Consider the following 21,343-nt stretch of genomic DNA (forward strand, 5'->3'; position numbering starts at 1 on the left):
CTACTGTAGTGCATGAGAAGGCAAGAGAAGAACCGTGTGGGGCCAGGAGGAGGCGGGTGGCCCTGGTTGGGCGGGGGGCTGGCTTCGTGGGCAGCTGCAGGGAGGAGGGTGTGGGCTGGGGCTGGCAGGCATTCACCTTCTCCAGGATATAGTTCATCGAGGCTTTATCAGCAGGAAAATGGAAACCGCGGCCACTTTCTGACTTTGTGGGAAGTTATCAAAATGAGAGTGTGGTGGAAACTCACTGCTTTGTTAAATAATTTTGCATTGACTCAGAAGGGAAACAGGAAAGGGCCTTCTATCTTTTTATGTGAGTTTTTATCTCTGCTTGTGGGACCTTTCTTTTAAGTAGCTTTTCTACAAAAATACCCGTTGAATCTTTAGTGTGAACAGGAAGTCAGATATGCTGACTAACTTTTCCTTTATTTTAATGGCATTTCTATTGTTTTGAAAATGAAGAAAGAAAACAAAGAGTATAAGCTACTTCCTTGTGCCCAAGGTACGTCTTCTCTGTGCCATTTGTGTGCGTGCACACACACACACATGGATGTACACACGTGTACACATACATAGGACATTTATGTAGATGTTGGTTTCCCAAGGATGTGTTCGCACCTTAGAAGGTTCTGCGACTTGCTTTTTTCACTTAGCACTAGACATGTGTGCTCGGCATTGCACTGTGAAGCCTTGCATGAGTCTGTGAGGGCCGTGTGCCTGTGTCCCTCACCCGGTGGTGGAAATTTAGGTGTCTCTCTCGTCTGTCACATCCTTGACAGTTTTTCTTGGGGTACCCCAATGAGTACTTATATAGCAGTCTATCCTCTTGAGAAGGGAATGGCAACCCACTCCAGTTTTCTTGCTTGGAGAATTCCATGAACAGAGGAGCCTGGTGGGCTCTAGGCTATGGGGTCGCAAGGAGTTGGACACGACTAAGTGACTAACACACACACCCACCCACCCTCCCGCCCGCCCGCACACACACACACACACACACACACACACACACACACACACTCCATTGAGTATTTGGGTAGGAGTCTTAAAACTGAAATATTTGAGTCAGAGGGTGTATGTATTTTTAATTTTGACTGGAGTCGGCTGGGCTGTCTGCCAGGACAGTATTGTGCCCCTCAAGCTCACAAGAGCCTTTCTTCTCCCTCACCCACCCAGAGCATTTCTGGTGTGTGTAGTCCTGACTACTGTGATCTTGAAAAGGGAAAGTCATGGGTCTCTGACCCCATCGCTTGTTTGTGATTTATTGGTTGTTTGCATTTTCTCCTTGAAACACCTGACCTTGGTCTTCACCTACTTTAGTAAAAATTGAGTTGTTTCCCTTTCACTGATTTTATTGATTTGGGGAATTTCTTTCATTTCAGAGTATTCTGGGGGAAAAAAATAAAAGCCTGTTTGAAAGCATTTTATCCATAAACTTTTTAGTAGTTACAGATGAACTTTGACTGGAGACCCATGGGACCATCACCTGCTTTTTTGATTAATCTGGGGTATCCTGAGGGGTCCAAGCCTTTCATGTCCATTGCTGTGGGACAGGCATCAATCAGCTTTAACTGTGCCAGCCTGGCCACCTGCCACAGTACAAACAGTGGCATCCATCAATGCTGCTGCTGCTCGATTGCTTCAGTTGTGTCTGATTCTTTGTGCCCCCATGGACTATAACCTGCCAGGCTCCTCTGTCCATGAGATTCTCCAGGCAAGAATGCTGAGTGGGTTGCCATGCCCTCCTGCAGGGGGATCTTCCCCACCCAGGGATTGAATCCGTGTTTCTTATGTCTCCTGCATTGCAGGCAGATTCTTTACCACTGAGCCACCAGGGAAGCCCGGCGCCCATGAAAAAGTGGAAAGGAAAGTGAAGTTGCTCAGTCGTGTCCGACTCTTTGTGACCCCATGGACTGTAGCCTACCAGGCTCCTCCGTCCATGAGATTTTCCAGGCAAGAGTACTGGAGTGGGGTGCCATTTCCTTCTCCAGTGGATCTTCCCAACCCAGGGATGGAACCCAGGTCTCCTGCATTGTAGACAGACGCTTTACCATCTGAGCCACCAGGGAAGTCCATGAATGGTGGGGCCCAAAAGAAATTGGTGATATTTGTAATTGGATGTGTGTGTGTGTGTGTGTGTGCGTGTGCGTGTGCATGCATGTGCATGTATTCCTGAAAAATGCTGCACAGTAGAACTGGAGGACTGCATTCCAAAAGCTTTCCATGGATTTAGGAGTTCCTGCCCACTTGGCGGCTTGTAGGACTAGTTTCCCATACATCATCTTGATTGTATTTTTAGCCAAATGATAAAACTCACCACCACCCCCCCCCCCCCAACACACACACCTTCCACGCCTCTTGCTTACAAGTGACAGTTCATCTCAGTGTCATAAGTAACGTAGCATGTTTTCCTAGAAGGCAGTTAGGAACCCCAGCCAGATGCTGGGCTGTGTGTCCTTGATGATTCTCACACATGGCTTTCACTGGACCCTTCACAGGGCGCTGTGTGCTCATGGGCGGTCTTCTCTCCACTGTAAGGTTCTGCTCCAGAGTGGGGTGGCCCCTGCTGGGTGGTATCTCAGAAGCTATGTTCCTGATTGTATCAGTCAGGGTTTTCCAGGGAAACAGAACCAATGGGGTATGGGGTGGGGGAGGAGGGAGGGAGGGGTTATTTTAAGGACTTGGTCACTTGACTGGGGAGGCTGGCAGGTCTGAAACCTGCAGTGAGCTGGAGGCAGAATTCCTCTTTCTTAGGGGGAGATCAGTATTTTTCCTACCAAGGCCATCAACATATTGGATGAGACCCACCCTCATTATAGAGGGTTATCTGCTTTACTCAAGGCTTCCCTGGTGACTCAGACAGTAAAGAATCTGCTTGCAATGAAAGAGACCCAGGTTCGCTCCCTGGGTCGGGAAGATCCCCTGGAGGAGGGAATGGCAACCCACTCCAGTGTTCTTTCCTGGTGAATTCCATGGACAGAGGAGCCTGGGGGCGACTGCACTCTATGGGGTTGCAAAGAATCGGACAGGACTGAGCAACCAACACTTTCACTTTCTGCTTTACTCAAAGTCTACCAACTTAAATGGTGATGTGATTCAAAACATTCCTTCACAGAAGCCTCTGAAATAGTTTGATCATTTATCTGGACATCGTGGCCCAGCCAAGTTGACATGTAAACTTAATCATCCTGATCAACACCCCAAGTGCCTCAACCCCATGGTGGGTTAGGTGTGTGAGCTTGTTTAGGATGTTTAAGGATGAGGGGTGACCTGCTCCGCATGCAGGCAGGGCTTGTGTCTCGTCTCCAGAGGCCATGGGGCCTGGCACCAGTGTGGAGGAAGGTGACATTTCTTGTATTCTGATGGCATGGGGAGCGTGGCTCTGGCCTTGTGTGGGCTGAGCCCCATGCTTGCTAACTTGTGGCCTCGTTGGGATTGTGCCTTCATTCCAGCACCTCTGTCCCCACACTTAGGGCTGAGCGAGCTCCTCAGTGCCTCTGGGGTTGTTGCTTGTCGTCCTCTTTCTATGAAATGCTTCATTTCCTGGCATGGACGCAGTGGAAGTATTTATTAGCTGAGAGGCTCGGTGCTCCGCATCCTGATATTTTCTTTTGCTGGCAGAAACCTTTGTTCAGTTCATGGTCTGGCCATCCTGTCCTGCCCCCCATGTCGCTGAAGTTGACCTGTCCGCCTGGCATGCTCTTATCAAGGCTCTTGGGCCGTCCTGTTAATTGGACGATAAATAATCACAGTGAGACAGAAGAAAAGCACAGTGGTGTCCTGGGGCAGCTTTGGCCTAGTCCTCAGGTTTGCATGGCCTTGGAAGTGACTTGCTTGGTGGATAAAGGGAGGGAGGCAGACAGGAGCACTGCAGGGTTCCCTTAATGAAGGAGGTTCTTTTTTGTTTCCATTAGGTGTGGTGTTTGAGGCTAGTGAATGAATGAATGGGAGAGTGGGCTGGTCCCAGAGGTTGGAAGGGATTAGGGTGGCAGGTGGGTGCCCGAGGGGCACAGGTGCCAGACCTGCACCCCAGGCTCAGGAGGCAGTTTGTTGTTCAGTTGCTCAGTTGTGTCCAACTCTTTGCGACCCCATGGACTGCAGCATGCCAGGCTTCCCTATCCTTCACCATCTCCCAGAGCTTGCTCAGACTCTTGTCCGTTGAGTCATTGATGCCATCCAGCCATCTTGTCCTTTGTCATCTCTTTCTCTTCTCGCCCTCAGTCTTGACCAGCATCAGGGTCTTTTCTGATGAGTTGACTCCTTGCAAAAGGTGGCCAAAGTGTTGGAGCTTCAGCTTCAGCATCAGTCCTTCCAATGAATATTAAGGGTTGATTTCCTCTAGGATTGACTAATTTGATCTCCTTGCAGTCCAAGGGACTCTCAAGAGTCTTATCCAACACCACACTTCGAAAGCATTAATTCTTCGGCGCTCAGCCTTCTTTATGGTCCAACTCTCACATCTGTACATGCAGCAGAAGGGAGTGTCAGTTCTGAGCCTGGCATCGGCATGTCTGGTGCCTTCCCCGATGCTGAGGCTCAGAGAGGGACGTCACTAGGATTTTGGGAACCTGCAGCCTCTCCTTGTTTCTGGGTGTGTGGGGCACAGTGTACTGCTCCCAGACCTCTCCCAGACTGCTCCCAGGTTCCAAGGAAGCCCCTCTGGTCACGTTATTTCTTAGAAGAGCATGGCCTGCCTGGCAGCCAGAGGCATGCCTGAGGGTGCGGCTGCTCTGTGCTCAGGGGCTGGCAGGGCCTTTGTGGTGCCCCGAGGCTGACCCTCTCCCATCTGGGAGGCCAGCTGCAGTGCTGGAGAGCTGGCCCTGGAGATGCCCTATGACAACAGTGAGTGCCAGAGCTGTGCGGCAGCTCCAGCCCCTACCCTGTCCCCACTCCCAGGCTCCAAAGCACCAGCTGCTTATCTTGAAAGTACCTTCTGGAACTTCCTTGGGTGGCCCAGTGGTGTGTCTGGAGTCTCCACACCTGGGACCCCTGTGGGGCACCCCCAGTGACAGCCCTGAGACCCGATTGCTGTCTTAACACACTTGCAGAAATGATAGCCAGGAGGAGAGAGAGAGAGAGAGAGTGTGTGTGAGACTGTGTGTGTGTGCGCGTGTGTATGTGTGTGTGTCGGGAAAGCGCATGCCAGGAAAAAGCATTCTTTCTGCCTTTTTTCTCTTCTTTGAGGAAAGCATGTCTGTAGGAAGAGGGTTGGGAAACAGCCATTTGATCATTTTTTAATTTTTCAGCCCTACCCTCAGTCAGAGTGTTCTTGGAACCATAAAGCCTGAAAGAGATAATGAAGTGTAGGTAGTTTATGATCCACGTGTGCTGAAGGTTGTGTTCTGTGGGGAAGTTTAACGGTTAGAGGCTTAACCACAGAGAAAGAGAAACTAATTTAAACACAGTTTACAGAGATTATGTACTGGGCTCTTTCATCTGTGTACACAAGGGAATATTGTTAGAAATTAAGAACTTGGAAACATTCAAATTGGTTTTTATTTTATTTGTCCAGCATAATCTTTGTGGTGTTTTATTTGGATCAAAATGCCAATGATTTCTTGACTTAATCATCAATACAGAGTTTAAATGAAAGTTAATTACCATTTGAAAGCTTGTGATACATAGAGCTGCGTAAATGACTCAGATGGTGTTTATTTCTGGTGTTTATTGATGCCAGGTGTTTAGAAGCTGTAATTTGCATTTGGACATCAGTGGGGTTCAGTCTGTTGGCAGCCAGTGGGAGTGGTGGAAGGCCTCTACCTAGAAGCTGCAGAACTTTCCTGGCTGGAACTTTTCTGAAATGGAGTAGCATGGAGTGCACAGTGCAACTGCCGGGGACCCAGAAACACTGCCGTGGGGCTGTAAGTCCCTTCTCTCTCTGCCTGCTTGATTTCAAAGAGGAGACGAGGAACAAGGCCCAAACTTCTGTCACTGACTAATCGGGCCAGAGTCTCCTAGGCCTCTGTTACATGCCTGTCTGTTTAAAGTTCTGGTCTGCCCAGGTATGGCTGAACATGCAAAATGCTTCTTCAGACTGTGGATGTATTTTACCAGTTTTCTGGTTGCCTCCTGTGGGAAGTAAAAGCATGATACTTTGAAAGTCCAAAGGATTGGACAGGTTGACTCAGGGTCTCTGTCTGGTCCATGATCACGGTATGAGCAGACCCTGTCCCACGGGTGATGGAGCCTGTGTGCACGGTTCATGTAGGGTAAGTCTGGAAGCCGCAAGCCAAACCAAACAGCACACATCTGCAGAGAGCAATCGCCGTTAAAACTTCCTGCTTTTAGAACTCTTTTATTATTTCCATCAAGTACACCTTTGTAAATCTACTTTTCTGATAAAAGTGTTTTAAAGTGAAAGTTACCATTTTCAAGTGTTCAGTTCAGGCATCAAGTACCTTCGCTCTGTTGTGCAGCCATCACCACCCTCCACACCCAGAACATTTTCATTTTCCGAAACTGAAACTCCCCAACCCCCTCCCCCAGCACTCACCATTCTACTTCTGTCTCTACTTCTGTCTGTCTGCTGTCTCTTCTGTCACTATACTAGGCACCTCAGACAAATGGAATTATATAGAGTATTGCCCCTTTGTATCTGGCTAAGAGTAAAGGTGTTTTTAAAAACATTTGAGTCAAATCAGTGTAGTTCTTTTACTTTTCTTCCTTCATATTTTACATTATTTTAAGATGAAAATGATTATTTTGGTATACAGTTCTGTGAGTTTAAATGCGTGTATAGATTTGTGTAACCACTTCCACAGGATGCAATAATTCCATCCTCCCAAGTTTTTCTTGGTTCAGGCAAACTTCAGAGATATTGCAAGTTCAGTTCCAGATTATTGCAATACAATGAATCTCCTGATAGAGCAAATCCCATGAAATTTTTGCTTTCCAGGGGCATGTAAAAGTTTTATTTACACTCTACTGTAGTATATTAAGTGTGCAGTCTCACTGTGTCTTAAAAAACAGTGTATACACAATTTATGCATTAAAATTTTATGCATTTGATAATTTGTGCATTAAAATGCATTATTTGTATCTTTTTTTAAGACTCCATGTGTAAGAGATATCATATGATATTTGTCTTTCTCTATCTGACTTAGTTCACTTTGTATGAAAATCTCCAGGTCCATCCATCTGCTGCAGATGGCATTATTTCATTCTTTTTAATGGTTGAATGTATCCCATTGTATGTGGGTACCACATCTTTGGGGCTTCCCTGGTGGGCTCAGATGGTGAAGAATCTGCCTGCAGTGCAGGAGACCTGCATTTGATCCCTAGGTCGGTAAGGTACCCTGGGAAAGGGAATAGCAACCCACTCCAGTATTCTTGCCTGGAGAATTCCAGATGAACGGACAGAGGAGCTTGGCGGGCTCTGTCCATGGGGTTGTAAAGAGTCGAACACGACTGAGTGACTAACACACACACAAGCCACATCTTTATCTTCAGCTGTTGATGGACGTTTAGATTGCTTTCTTGTCTTGGCTATTGTGAACAGCAGTGTAATGAACACTGGGGTGCATGTATCCTTTTGAACCATATTATCCTCTGGATATATGCCCAGGAGCAAGATTGTTGGATTATACGGTAACTATGTTTTCAGTTTCTTAAGGAACCTCCATACTATTATCCATAGTGGCTATACCAATTTGCATTCCCACCAACATTGTAGGAGGATTCCCTTTTCTCCACACTCTCCAGCCTTTATTGTTTGTAGACTTTTTGATGGTAGCCTTTTGATGATAGTGAAGTGATATCTTGATACAGTTTTGATCTGTGTTTCTCTCAATAATTAGTATTATTGAATATCTTTTATGTGCCTCTTGACCATCTTCTTTGTATTGATAGAAATGTCTGTTTAGGTCTTCTGCCTAACAGATGAACTGATTTACAAAACAGAAACAGACTCATTGACTTAGAGAACAAACTTATGGTTACCAGGCGGAAAGAGTGGGGTGGGTGGGCAGTTAGAGAGCTTGGGATTGACAGGTATGCACTGCTATATTTAGAGTAGATAGCCAACAAGGGCCTATTGTATCACACAGGGAACTGTGCTCAATACTCTAATAATCTAAATGGGAAAAGAATTTGGAAAAGAATGGATACATGTATACATATAACTGAATCACTTTGCTATATACCTAAAACAAGCACAACATTGTTAATCAACTATACGCTAATATAAAACAAAAATAAATAAAAATTTGTTTACAAAGGCAAAAAAAAAAATTACTGCTAAAGAATGCTAACCATCATCTGAGCCTTAAGCAAGTTGTAGTAGTAACATCAGACATCACTGATCGTAGATCACCATAACCAATACAATAAAAATGGAAAAGTTTAAAATATTCTGAGAATTACCAAAATGTAACAGCAAGACACAAAGTGATCAAGTGCTGTTGGAAAAAATTGTGCCAGTAGACTTGCTCTTAGAAGGGTTGCTACAGACCTTCAATTTATAAAAAGTAGTATCTGCCAAGGGCAGTAAAATGAGGTCAACCTTTATCACCCTTTATGTTCCCACCCTCTCATCACCACTGGAAACTGACTTAATCTGTCCTTGTAGTTTACTTGTTTATGAACGTCTTATAAGTGGAGCCAGAGAGTAGAGAGCCTGTTAAGATTGGCGTCTTTCCGGGATAACACCTCTGAGGCTCACTCAAGTCGTTGCATATATAGACATTTGATTTTTTTTTGGTCACTGAGTAGTATTCTGTTGTACGCTTAAATGGAGCGGCCATAAATATTTGTTTGTCAGCTCTTCTGTGACGGTATGGTTGCATTTACTTAGGATAAATACTCATGAATGAGATTTTTGGGCCACTTGGTAAGTGTATGTTTAGCTGTATAAAACCATCAAAATATTGTCTGGAGTGTCTGTCTTGTTTTACATTCTCACCAGCAGCCTGTGAGAGTTCGAGTTGCTCCACATTCTCACCCATACTTGGCTTTGTTAGTTGGTTTTTCATTGGAATATAGTTGATATACAGTGCAGACTCTTTACCAGCTGCGCTACAAGGGAAGCCCAAGTTATAGGTGTACAGTATAGTGGTTCACTGTGTTTAAAGGTTACCCTCCGTTTATAGTTCTTATAAAATATTGACTGCATTCCTCACGTTGTACAGTATATCCTTGTAGCTTATTTTATACCTGATATAATAAGGTATTTATATTATTGTATGCCTGATATAATAAGGCACCTCTTAATCCCCTGTGCCTATCTTGCCCCTCCCTTCTTCCCTCTCACTACTGGTAACCACTAATTTGTTCTCTATATCTGTGAGTCTGCTCCTTTTTTGTTATAATCACTAGTTTGTTGTATTTTTAGATTCCATGCATAAGTGATATCATACAGTATTTGTTTTTCTCTAACATATTTCACTTGGCATAGTACCCTCCGAGTCTATTTATGTTGCTGCAAATGGCAAAGTCCCATCCTTTTATGACTAATATTCCATTATACATACATACATATACATATATTTATATAATGTCGTGTTTATACACTCATCTATTGATGGACACTTAGGTTACTTTTGTAGCTTGACAGTTATAAATAATGTTGCTGTGAATACTGGGGTGCATGCGTCTTGTAGAACTAGTGGTTTTGGGTTTTTTGGATATATAACCAAGAGTGAAATTTCTGGGTCATATGGTAATTCTGCTTTTGTTTTTTGAAAAGCCTCCATACTGTTTTCCACAGTGGCTACACTATTTTTTTTTTTAACCATTCTAATTTGCATACTGTATATCTCCTTGTGCTTTTAGTTTGCATTTCCTAATGACTGATGGCATCAAACATTTTCTCATGAACTTATTTGCAATCCCTATATCTAGTTTGGTGAAGTATCTTGTATTTTATTGGGTTGGTTTTTTTTCTTCCTATTGAATTTTGGGAATTTTTTCTGAACATAAGTTCTTTGTCATAGCTGGGCTTTTTCAAATATTTTCTTCCCGTCTACAACTAGTCTTTCAGTTCTTGTAGTAAGATTTTCACAGAAGGCAACATTTTAGTAGTGATGAAGTTTGACCTACGAATTTGCCATCATTCATAGGGAGTGCATGGAAAGATGGTTCATTTTCTGTTACTGATCTTGCATCCTGTGATTTTGCTAAACTGTCTTGTTAGTCTTGAGAGCTTTTTTGTTGTTGTAGGTTCTCTGGAATTTTCAACAGAGGCAATCATGCTATCTGTGAAAAGGTCGTTTTACTTCTTCCCTGCTAATCTGTTTACCTTTTATATCTTTTTCTCACCTCATCCACTAGCCAGGGCTCCCGTACAGTGCTGAATAGAGGCAGTGTCAGCGGACATCTGCCTTGTCCCTGTCATTTGGGGAAAGCGTTCAGTCTTCTGTCACTGAGTATCATGTTAGCTATAGGTTTCTTCATAGATATTCGTTAGTAGACTGTTGGGGTTCCCTTCTATTGCTAGTTAGCTGAGAGTTATCATGACTGGATGCTGAGTATTTTTCAAATACTTTTTTGCCATAAGCTGTTATGCTTTTGTGTTGTTTCTTCTGTGGATGGTTAATATGGTAGATTACACTGATTGCTTTTACACATTGACCCAGCCTTGCATTCTGGGATAAACTCCATGTGGTTGTGGTATAACATTTATATATTGGTTTGGCCAAAAAGTCTTTTTGACCAGTCCAGTATATCACTGGATTCAGTCTGCTGATATTTTGTTGAGGATTTTTGCATCTGTGTTCACAAGGGATGTTGGTCTGCAGTCTTCTTGTGCTCTTTTTGCCTGGTTTTGTTATCGGGGTAATGCTGGCCTCATTTAAGTTGAGAAATGTTTTTTCCTCCTCTGTGTTTTGGAAGAGCTTATGTAGAATTGTGGAGAAGGAAATGGCAACCCACTCCTGCATTCTTGCCTGGAGAATTCCATGGACAGAGGAGCCTGGTGGGCTCTAGTCTGTGGGGTCACAAAGAGTCGGCAGACACGACTGAGCAATTACCACTATGTAGAATTGCTGTTATTTCTTAAATCGTTGGTAGAATTTGCTGATAAAATCATCTGGGCCTGGAGATAGCTGTTTCAAAAGGGTTTTTAACTATGAATTTTATTTTTAAAGTGTTGTTCAGTTTGTTTATTTCATCACGGTGCATTGTGACAGCTTGTGGTGATTGAGAGATTGGATCATTCCCTCTATGTTGTTGACTTTTCTTATAAGCATAGTTGTTCGTGGTGTTCCTTGTTATCCATTACTCTCTGTGGGTCTGCAGTGAGCACACCCCTCTGTCCTGGTTCTGGTACTTGGGAATGTATTAGGTCCAGTGTCTGAAATGCAGCCTTTGTTTGGAGTGGGGCCAGCATCCTAGCTGAAGGCACTGCCCCATCTCCCTGACTGGATTCCTGGGGTACCCGTGGTATCCAGAGGGAGTAGCAAATGAAGTTTGTTCAGAGGAACACTAAAGCTTTGAAGCGTCTGGGTCTGCATTTGGTGCCCAGGCGTAGGAAGTTAATACATGGCACCCCAGTGACCTACATGTCTTCATGTGTTTCCAGAAACATCAGTTTGCTGCCAGGGAGCAGTTTGACATGGCAGGGCAGGAGATGGGTGGTAGGAATCTCCCTAAAGGGTGGAAGAGATTCCCCTCTTGTTCATGGTGTTTAAAGGGACAGTTCTGAGTGGTGTGTCTGTAGTACTAATTTATGTTTCGTCTATTGCTAATGAAGGCCATAAATTGGATCATCTTGAAAATCATAGTAAATTAAGGCCAGTGGAGTGTTAAGTTTTAGTCAGGGTTTAAGCGGAGACTGATTGGTGTTTATTTGTCGAGGATGCAAGATAGTTGGTAGCACATCCTTCTGTATGAGGCTTAATCTTCCTTCGTCACGAATCCTAAAGTACCTGTTTTTAGAATGATGAAGACTCTGGGGTTTGGGCTGCTATAAAAAATAATGCAGACTGGGGTGGTTTCTAAGAGCTGGTGTTTATTTCTCATAATCCTTAATGCTATACATCTGAGATCAGGGTGCCAGAACAGTAGGTTGGGTTATTGTTCAGTTGCTAAGTCGTGTCCGATTCTTGCAACCCGTGGACTGGGAACCTACCAGGCTCCTCTGTCCATGGGATTCTTCAGGCAAGAATTCTGGAGTGGGTAGCCATTTCCTTCTCCAGGGGATCTTCCTGACCCAGGAATCGAACCCAGGTCTCCTGCATTGCAGGTAGATTCTTTACCGACTGAGCTACAAGGGAAGCCCAGGAAGTATATAGGGGAGGGGAATTAAAGTCAGCCCCTCCTCCGAGGGAGTTGGGATGTACATTCCTTTTAGCCCCCACAGCCCTAGACTCATTTGGATCTGAATTGCAGGGACCACATGCTGGCGTGGTGTCTTTCCTGAGGTTCCCAAGACCATCTCTAGTTCTGAGGTTTCAGAAGATGGGCAGCCAGGTTGTGAGGGTGTGAAAGTGAGCACTGTCCCAGGACTGAGTTCCCTGTGTCCTGTCCTCGTCTGCACGTGGCTGCCAGGATAGAGGTGGCCGCAGGTAGGGTATGGCGGGGAAGGCGTGCCCACTTCTTTTCACAGAGAGCCTTCAGCTTTGACAGCTGAGAGGGGGCACCCCTGTTAATTCTTCACTGTGGTGGTTAGCTCTAGAGATTAATCATTCTGTTCCTTTCCAGTTGTTTGCTGACATTTTAGTTTCTGTTCTGATTGCTCGTAAAAGAATAACAAACCCCTCTCTTTGGACCATGTCTTCTGGAGCTTGGGGCTTAGAACCTAATAGTTACACAGTAACGAGAGGGCAGTGGAGGTGGAGCAGCATCCTTGCAGAAGGTTCCAGTAACGGATGTGGTATTCATGTGTCATCGTCACGTGAACCTAGCAAGGAGTCCTTGCATCCTGGCAGTTACCTCCCTTGGTGTCACGTGAGACCTCACCTGAAAACATCCACCTTCAGGACTGCAGACCTGTGTCCTGTCCGGGGACTAGATGTGGGGGTGTTGATTAATGAGCAAGAAGAATAAAGTGAGAAGAGCACAGTTTGGCTGTTGTTGAGGAGTTCGTGCATGTGTGTGATCTACTTGGGCCTTGAGACAGAGGCATGTACTGTCTCGACAAGACACTGTGTGTTCTATGCAGGAGGAACCTCAGGGTCCCTGGGTGGCCACTGACCTCTGAGGAATGGGCTGCTTGGTGTCAGCGTGTCTGAACAGGGGTGTGCAGGCTGGAAGGGGTCTTCGGGTTGGGCACACCTGGGGTTAATACAGGTGTCATCCTAGAGCAGTGATTCTTTTCGAAGGAGAGGGCCCAAGACAGCCCCCTCTCCCTCTCTCTGACCTTATAGGTTCTTAGAGATGTTTGAGAAACCATGGCAAGAATTCTTGTTTGGCAGGAAAAACAAAGGGCATTTCTGAAAGTGAATTGACATCCCTGTCCCTTATTTTCAAGACTGTGTGAGCACAGATCTGCGAGGTCACCGTGTATTTTCATTTCCATAAGGGGAATGGTCTTATCATTCATCATTTTTTTGTTTGGGCTCCATTGGTTCATGCCCCAGGCAGCTGCAGTTCCTTTATGGGAACGTCCCACAGGCTGGGAGGGGGTGCTGCTGGGACACTGCCTGGCTTCTCACTGGACAGCGATGCTTTACTTGACATCAGGGGCAAGCCTTCTCCTCACTCGCAGCCCCCCAGATCTTCTCTCCGTTGCCTACTCCCCTCTAGAAATGCAGGAGTCCTTCTTGCAACTTCAACCTTCATTTCCGTCTGTCGTGTTGCCCGGTCCTGAGCCCCCTTCCCTCCTGAATCTCACAGTTCCACTCTCCCTTCTGTTGTCTTTAGACTTTGGAGTGAGCAGCCTTTGGATGGCACACTGGAACCTGTGGGATTTGTCTGTCTTGATACAGCTCTGTAAGTTGTATGGAGTTGATGTCCATGCAAACAGTCCTCGCCTGTTGTAGGGAACAAGGTATAAGGAAGGCTGAGAGTCTTGTTTGCAAGCACTTCTCAACCTTCCTTATACCTTGTTCCCTACACCTGCAGACAGGCAAATGGATTCTGTCCAGTGGCGGGGCGGTTGTCTTCCTCCCATGGAAGAATCCAGTTTTGTGCCCATTGGAAGCTCATTTCAATTTCCTTTTTTATATTTATTTAAATGTATATTTTTTTAATTGAGCATAACATAATCTCAACCACATTGCAGTGAACAGCTTGGTGGTATTTAGGTCATTCACAGTGTGTATAACCACCACCTGTGTCATAGTTCTAAGAACTTTCAGTCACTCCAATAAGAAACCCTGTACCACCAAGCAGTCACCCCCTTTCTTCCTCCCTCAGCTTACCCTATATAATTTGAAGTTCTTTGAGTGGCCAGTCCTTCTCATTGGGTGGTGCTGGTTTCCAGTGGCTTCTGGCACCTCCTGTCTGCCCTCTGTGGGATGCAGTGGGCTGGGGTTTTTTTTAGAGTGAGAATTTGGTCATGGAGCGTAGGTGAGTACTTCATATGTGGACTTTCCCGGTCTTGTCTGGGGCTCTTGGATGATATTTTGAAAAGAACTCATCTTTCTGGGCTGGCACTCTGGGCCCTCCTGGGTCAATCAGCATGTACTGATTAATTATCACAAGTCCAGTGCTGTGTTGAGCAAGCCAGATGTTTTTAGCTGTGGAGAGGGCATAGTGCCAAGAACAAAAACACAGTGAATAAAGAAATAAATTCCATACTTTTGGAGCCGCAGGCTTGTGTGATAGTCATCAGCATCAGCTGAGCAGAGAGCAGGACTCTCACCCCCTGAGCACTCCGGGCCCCATGGTAATGGCCAGGAGTTGGCCCAGCCTGCCCCCAGGAGCTGACTCCCTGGCACCCTGTTTTCCTGGCAGACCTAAAGCACAACCTCGGAGTGTGAAGAATGAACTCATAACTGGCCCGAGTCTTGGTCAGTTTTCCTCATGGGGCCCTCACTCCGGTGGAACCTCGGGTTGGAATCTGGCCCTTCGTGACCATGGCTTTTCCCGGTCCCTCAGCCTTGCGGGGAGGGGCCTGTCCCTGCAGTCCAAAGCCATCCGGGTAGTTGTGACCTTGAGCAGAAAGGAGAAGGTCAAGACTTGATTGTTTGGAAACCCTGGAGTAGTCCTGTTGAACAAAGACAAACCCTGTCCATAGAGGGGGCTGGATTGTTACACCCAAGATGGCTGGTGTAAGCTCAAAATTTCCAACTCAGAACATGCTGTTGGTACTTTTGTAAATGGCCAAGGATGGCTCTCCACTGAGGTATTGTTGACTTGTTTTTTTATTCTTTTTTTGGTGCTCATCTTTTCCATATTTTAATCTTATAATCAAGAGCATCCAATAATATGACTTTGAGATCAAAGAGATGTCTAACCTATATCATTGACTTGTTTGTAAGTGATAGGTATTTGTTGTTTTCTGTTGACTGGCACTTTGGAGCATTTTCACTCTTTCAGATTTAAGACATTGCATCACTGTACCAAAAAATTCTGTTTTGTAAAGAAAACACAGCTCTCATATTATACGAGTTATCCCGAGGAAACAATAGCTCTGTGTCCTGTCAGATGGCTGTTAGTTGCCACTCATATCAGTGTGGTCACCAGGGGAGAGCATGGGATCCCCTTCCTTCGGAGTCCCCTTCTCTTGGGAGTCCCCACTTCTCTGCATCAACCAGATTATGAGTTTTCTGTCATTAAAAAAACGCATGGCTAATAATGTTTCTGTGAGGAATTATGGCACCGTATCTAAGTTTAGGAGGGAAGTTAGTGGGATGTCCCGACATCTGTGCTCATGAGAAATCAAGCTTCCAGAATCTGCAGCACAGTGGTATGGAGCAGTTCCTAAGCACTTCCCTTTGGCTACGCAGAGAACATCCCTGCCCGGCTGGCCTGTGTGTATGATGTCAGCACCTAGCTCTGCAGTTTGGATCTCAGCAAAGCCTGAGAGTTTCCCTTCCTAAAACCCAAACCTAGTTTAATCAACTGCTAGGAAAAGCAGTTTGCCAAAATGCATCCTACCCTTCTGTTAAATCTGATTCATTATTTCATTTGTTACCGAAGAAACACAGGCTGATCCCAGGACTTTCTCTGTGGTTTGTACACCATGGTTTTCTATCCATATGCTGCTCTCTGGGGTGGGAACAAAACTCAGATAGATGCAACTTTCAGCAGTTTATTTTGACGGCTTTTCTCATGTGTTGACATGCCTCAGGTAGGGCAGTGGGTGTCCCCGTTGCCTCCTGGGTTAGCTGAGGAGGTGTGACTCAAAACTACAGCAGTCCAGAAAGACCATACCCATACTTTGGCGCCAACCTGGTCCTCTAGATACTCATTTAATCCTCTCTTTGGGGATGTTTCCTGTTTTTATGATATCAAGAGGCTACTGGATGAGAACGTCTGTGTGTGAATACAAGATGAGAACATTGTTACCTGTAGCTAGCATTGATTTGGAAGGTGCCGGATGTTGCTTCTAGAAAAGACTTCCTGTTGACCCTGGGAAGGGGCCCACACCTCCTCACCACCTTTGAACCTTATCTTTTTTTTTTCTTTGTTACTTCTGTAGGGGGAGAATGGCATCTTGTGTTAATTTGTATTTTTCTGATCAGCAGTGAGATGAACATTTCCTTTCACACATTTGGTAGCAGCATATTTAGAAAGATGGTGGTGGTGGTTTAGTTACTAAGTGGTGTCCAACTCTTGTGATCCCATGGACTGTAGTCTGCCAGGCTTCTCTGTCCATGGGATTCTCCAGGAAAGAATACTGAATGTGTTGCCATTCTTCAGGGGATCTTCTTGACCCAGAAACTGAACCCAGGTCTCCTACATTGCAGGCAGATTCTTTACTGACTGAAAGAGAATCTTTCCTGTTGAGTAGATCAGTGAAGGTTCAGCAATGAGCCCCACCCGCTACCCCTTCACCCCCTCCTGGGAGAATGAGAGTAAAGCATTTGTTGGTGGTGGGAGTGTTCCCCACCCAGAACTTCTCTACCTGCAGGGTGTGGGGAGCAGGGGGCCTGGATTCACTGTGTGTTATGCTTTGGATGGCCCCATGGAGACCTGATGGCCTCCTGGAGAGGTATCAGCTTAAGCAAAAGGTTCTGTGTGCTGTGGTTGTTTTTTGTTTGTTTGTTAACATTTTATTCATGTGTTTGTCTGTGCCTGGTCTCAGTTGCAGCATGAAGGATATTTAGTTGCGGCATGTGAATTCTTAGTTGTGGGATCTAGTTCCCTGAGCAGGGATCGAACCTGGGTCCCCTGCATTGAGAGCACAGTCTTAGCCACTGGATCACCAGGGAAATTCCCTGTGTGCTGTTTCCAAGGAAGCACAGAGTTTCCGTAGTGAACGGGACACCAGACATTCGTGAGTGGCCTGATTTTCCTTCATGTTGCTTCCCCCTGTTTCTCTTGCTCACCAGCCCCCAGGAGCATCTGTGGCTTAAGGTCTCAGACACGCTTCTGAGCTGGTTCTCGAACCAGTCCCTATTTGTACTTTGAGCCAGAACTAGTGAGACCTTAGGGAACCCTGAAAGTCTTCAGGAAGGTGGAAATCAAAGGTCTCACCTGTCTGTCAGATCCATGTGTTTTGGGGCTTCAGGTCATTTGTAATCAGTTGTCGAATGAAAATCAAAGCCAGGCTTAGTAAGAGTCTTTATTGGAGAGGATTATTGTGGGGGAGCCAGGAAGGGAGAGAGATGGGCGGGAGACAGATGTTGCCATGGAGAGATGTATGACCGGGGCAGGCACAGCAGGGATCAGGCACGCTGACGCTGGGTTTTTCCTTCGTAGGGAGGTATAGACAGTCTGTAAGACCCAGGTTTGGGGCAGTGGGATGAAGAGCGAGGGTTGATAGATTGGAGGATGTGTCCCCCAAGGCTGGCCTGTTCTCAGGGGGACTGTCTGAGGGCTCAGCCTGGCTGTGGGTCGAGGGAGGCCTGGGGGAAGAAGAGAAGCTGAAGCAGAGTCGGGTGACAAGTGTTTCGTTCCGGTTGATCTGTGGGGATGACCATTCAGCCCATCCTGGATGAGGCCCAGAATGGAATTGGGGGGCCTGTGTTTCACCTTGTCTCAGGTGAACGTGGCTTCCATCTTGTCTGAGACCTGTGCAGTGATCCCTTGCTGCATCACAGAGGGATGAGACTGTCTTAGGAGGTGGGCAGCATCTTAGGACCTCTAGTCTCACACCCTGGCTGCTGCAGCTACTGCCAAGTCGCTTCAGTTGTGTCCGACTCTGTGCAACCCCATAGACAGCAGCCCACCAGCCTCCTCCATCCCTGGGAGTCTCCAGGCAGGAACACTGGAGTGGGTTGCCATTTCCTTCTCCAATGCATGAAAGTAAAAAGTGAAAGTGAAGCTGCTCATTTGTATCCGACTCTTCGAGACCCCATGGACTGCAGTTCACCAGGCTCCTCTGTCCATGGGATTTTTCAGGCAAGAGTATTGGAGTGGGGTGCTATTGCCTTATCCCCACACCCTGGCAGTCATACCGGGACTGGATTTGAAGCTTTGGTACCTACCATGGCCCTGGAGGGCTGTCTTCAGCTCAGGGTCCACTTTGGGGCTCCATCTTGAGCTTTCATCACATTTACTTGCTCTGATTGAGCCAGGAGAGAAGAGGGCTTCTGAGGGAGCCTTTCTATTTGTTTGGGCTGGGAGCCAGCAGCCCAAGAATAAGCTTCCAGAGAGCTCAATTTATGAGCTGACAGCTCTGGACATAGCAGTGGAAGAGGGTGGTGGAAATGTCGGGTCCCTGCCCCGTCAGTCACTCTCCGAGCTGGAGGGGTAGGGGGTAGGCCATGGCCACTTCAGACCAGCAGACATCTGTGTGTGTCCCGGAGAGAGAGCTGGAATAAACGTCTGTCCAGACATGCTGCGTTAGAGGGAGTTTCCAAGAGTAACTTTTTTTCAGTGTGTACACAGGACATTTAAGTACTGCATCCTCTCCAGGTACCCGTCCTGCTGGCAGAATTGTTCTCTGAGAGAGCCTTCAGGGTTTGGTCCCCAGGCTGGCTCCTGGCCCAGCCCTGCCTCCCCAACTCTGGGAACTGCACCACCCCCCTGTTAGGAATCTCCCCCTGGCTTTACCTTTCACATTATAAACAGATGGTTTGCAAAAGATAATTGAAAAGGAAAAGCTTAGGAAGATTAAAAAGTATTCTAGAACCTGTGTTGAAGAGAAGAAAACGACTCATTTCCGTGATCAGCTTTGCCTCTTTGAAGTGGTTCAGATAGAAATAGGCAGGGTTGGCACAGTTTCTTGTTTGCAGATGGGGCAAGTATGTCCTTCTGTTGCTGCTGCCGGCCTGTCCGTCTCTATGGTGAGAGTCTTGGGGATGTGCTTGAACCAAGGGCAGCCTCTGCGAGGAGCTGACTGCTGAGATTGTGTGTCCTCCCACGAGAGCAGGGACCAGGTGATCTAGCTTCAAGGTGTGGGATGGTCGGGGTGCTGGAGTGCCCACCTTGGGCGCATCACCTACCTGTGGGCTTCCCCGGAGCATGGAACAGGAGGGACATGAGGGAGTCTGCAGCCTCCCAGGATGGCGTTCGTGTGGATGTCTGACTGGGGGTACAGTTTTATGTCTCACCTGTGATTTTTTTTTTTTTTTTCTTAGACTCAAACTCCTAAAGCCTTCCTGCTTCTAGTGAGAACTCGGGTAAAGGAAGTGAATTACTCTGAGTATTTCGGTTTTGGTGATGCCTACTTAACAATCACACAGTCTTATTCTTACCAAGCATGCCCTGTGAGTGCTGCCTGGGCATCAGGGCGGCCCCCAGAGGCAGGGGGCTCCACAGGCGCGAGATAGGCCACCTGTCCGTAAGAGGTGTGCTTTTATTTTTAGCACGTGGCATTCAGTGTCTCAGAGCTGAGCGTGACATGACTGTAGATGTAATTGTTTGGTTGCTCAGTTGTGTCCGACTCTCTGTGACCCCATGGACTGCAGCACACCAGGTCTCCCTGTCCCTCACCATCTCCCGAAGTTTGCCCAAGTTCACGTCCATTGCACTGATGATGCCATCCAGCCATCTCATCTCTGACGCTCTGTTCTTCTGCTCTGTCTTTCCCAGCATCAGGGTCTTTTCCACTGAGTCAGCTGTTTGCATCAGATGACCAAAATACTGGAGTTTCTGCTTCAGCATCAGGTCTTCCAATGAGTATTGGGGTTTGATTTCCCTTAAGATTGACTGGTTTGATCTTGTTGTTCAAGGGACTCTCAAAAGTCTTCTCTAGCACCACAGTTCAAAAGCATCAATTCTTTGTCGCTCTGACTTCTTTACGGTCCAACTCTTATATCCATATGTGGCCACTGGGAAGACCAGATGTAATTAAGTAACACCGGAATGGGAGTTAATTACTCCTGTGGGTGTCAGAAGGCCTGGGAGGGCTCTCTGGTCCACCGGCTGAGGCCCTGTAAGGCTGTCACCTGGACAGGCTCCCAGGACTACCTCACAAGGGTGTGCAAGAGTCCTGGGGGTGCTGCTGTAACCAAAAATGAGTGGCCTGAGCTTTTAGTCTCACAGAATGGCCTGAGGGACTCGTTAATGTAAAAACTATACATGACTCACTTCATTCTAATGCTGATGTGTGCATGATGTTAACTCAGATGTGTCCTTTTAGGCTTACAGTATAGATTATATTACAAGAGAAACAGGTCACCCACATGGAGGCATGCACAGAGTGGTGTGTGTCCAAAAGCTGTTGTAATATGATGGGGGCCCTGAGCACCACCCAGCTCAGGGGCACCCTGGTCAGTCTCTAGTGAGAGACAATCTGCAGGTGCTGGTGTCCTTCTGTCCTGCTGAGGACGGGGCTCTGAAGAGCCAGGACGGGGGTAGACAGAGGGCTGTGTACAGGACCTCCCTCCATGGCTGTCACCCAACTCTGATCTTGTTGGGTCCCTTTATAGTGAGTGGAAGCTTCTACACCTGCAGGCACCCCTGGACCCGCACTGTCCAGCACCGTGGCCGACACCATTCAGGGCGAGGAGCACTCCACGCGTGGCCAGTCAGAGCCGGGCAGTGTGGTGCCTGGGGAGACCTTAGACTCAGAAGTGATGGGAAGATGTCCTGTCCACGACTCTATTAGTTATGTGTTGGGGGGATTGGCTGTGTATTGGGCTAAATCAAGTGCTGTTAACACCTGTTTGTTTTTGCTCTCGGTGTGACTGGTAGGCACACATGTGATCTGAGATCACACATGTGGCTCACATGAGTGACCTGCCTGGTGTTTCTTTGGGAGGCACAGGTCTAGACTGTGCCCTCAGCATTTGAATTTCCCCTTCTGTCGAGGCCGGGCCCACAGGCTGGGAGGCACAGACTAGAGACTCAAAGGATGAGGAACTGTCAGGCTTTGAGAATACCTCGAAGCCAGCTCTGGGTGCAGTTGTTTTTGCCT

General features: G+C 46.7%; 1 protein-coding gene across 1 annotated transcript in view; it reads left to right on the plus strand.

Moving 5' to 3' along the window:
* The window catches only part of SEMA4D (semaphorin 4D), a 127,591-nt gene that overhangs the window by 18,444 nt on the left and 87,804 nt on the right, over positions 1 to 21,343 (plus strand). The window lies entirely within an intron of this gene.

This window comes from Budorcas taxicolor, chromosome 8, assembly GCF_023091745.1.
Source record: "Budorcas taxicolor isolate Tak-1 chromosome 8, Takin1.1, whole genome shotgun sequence".
NCBI classification, from domain to species: domain Eukaryota; kingdom Metazoa; phylum Chordata; class Mammalia; order Artiodactyla; family Bovidae; genus Budorcas; species Budorcas taxicolor.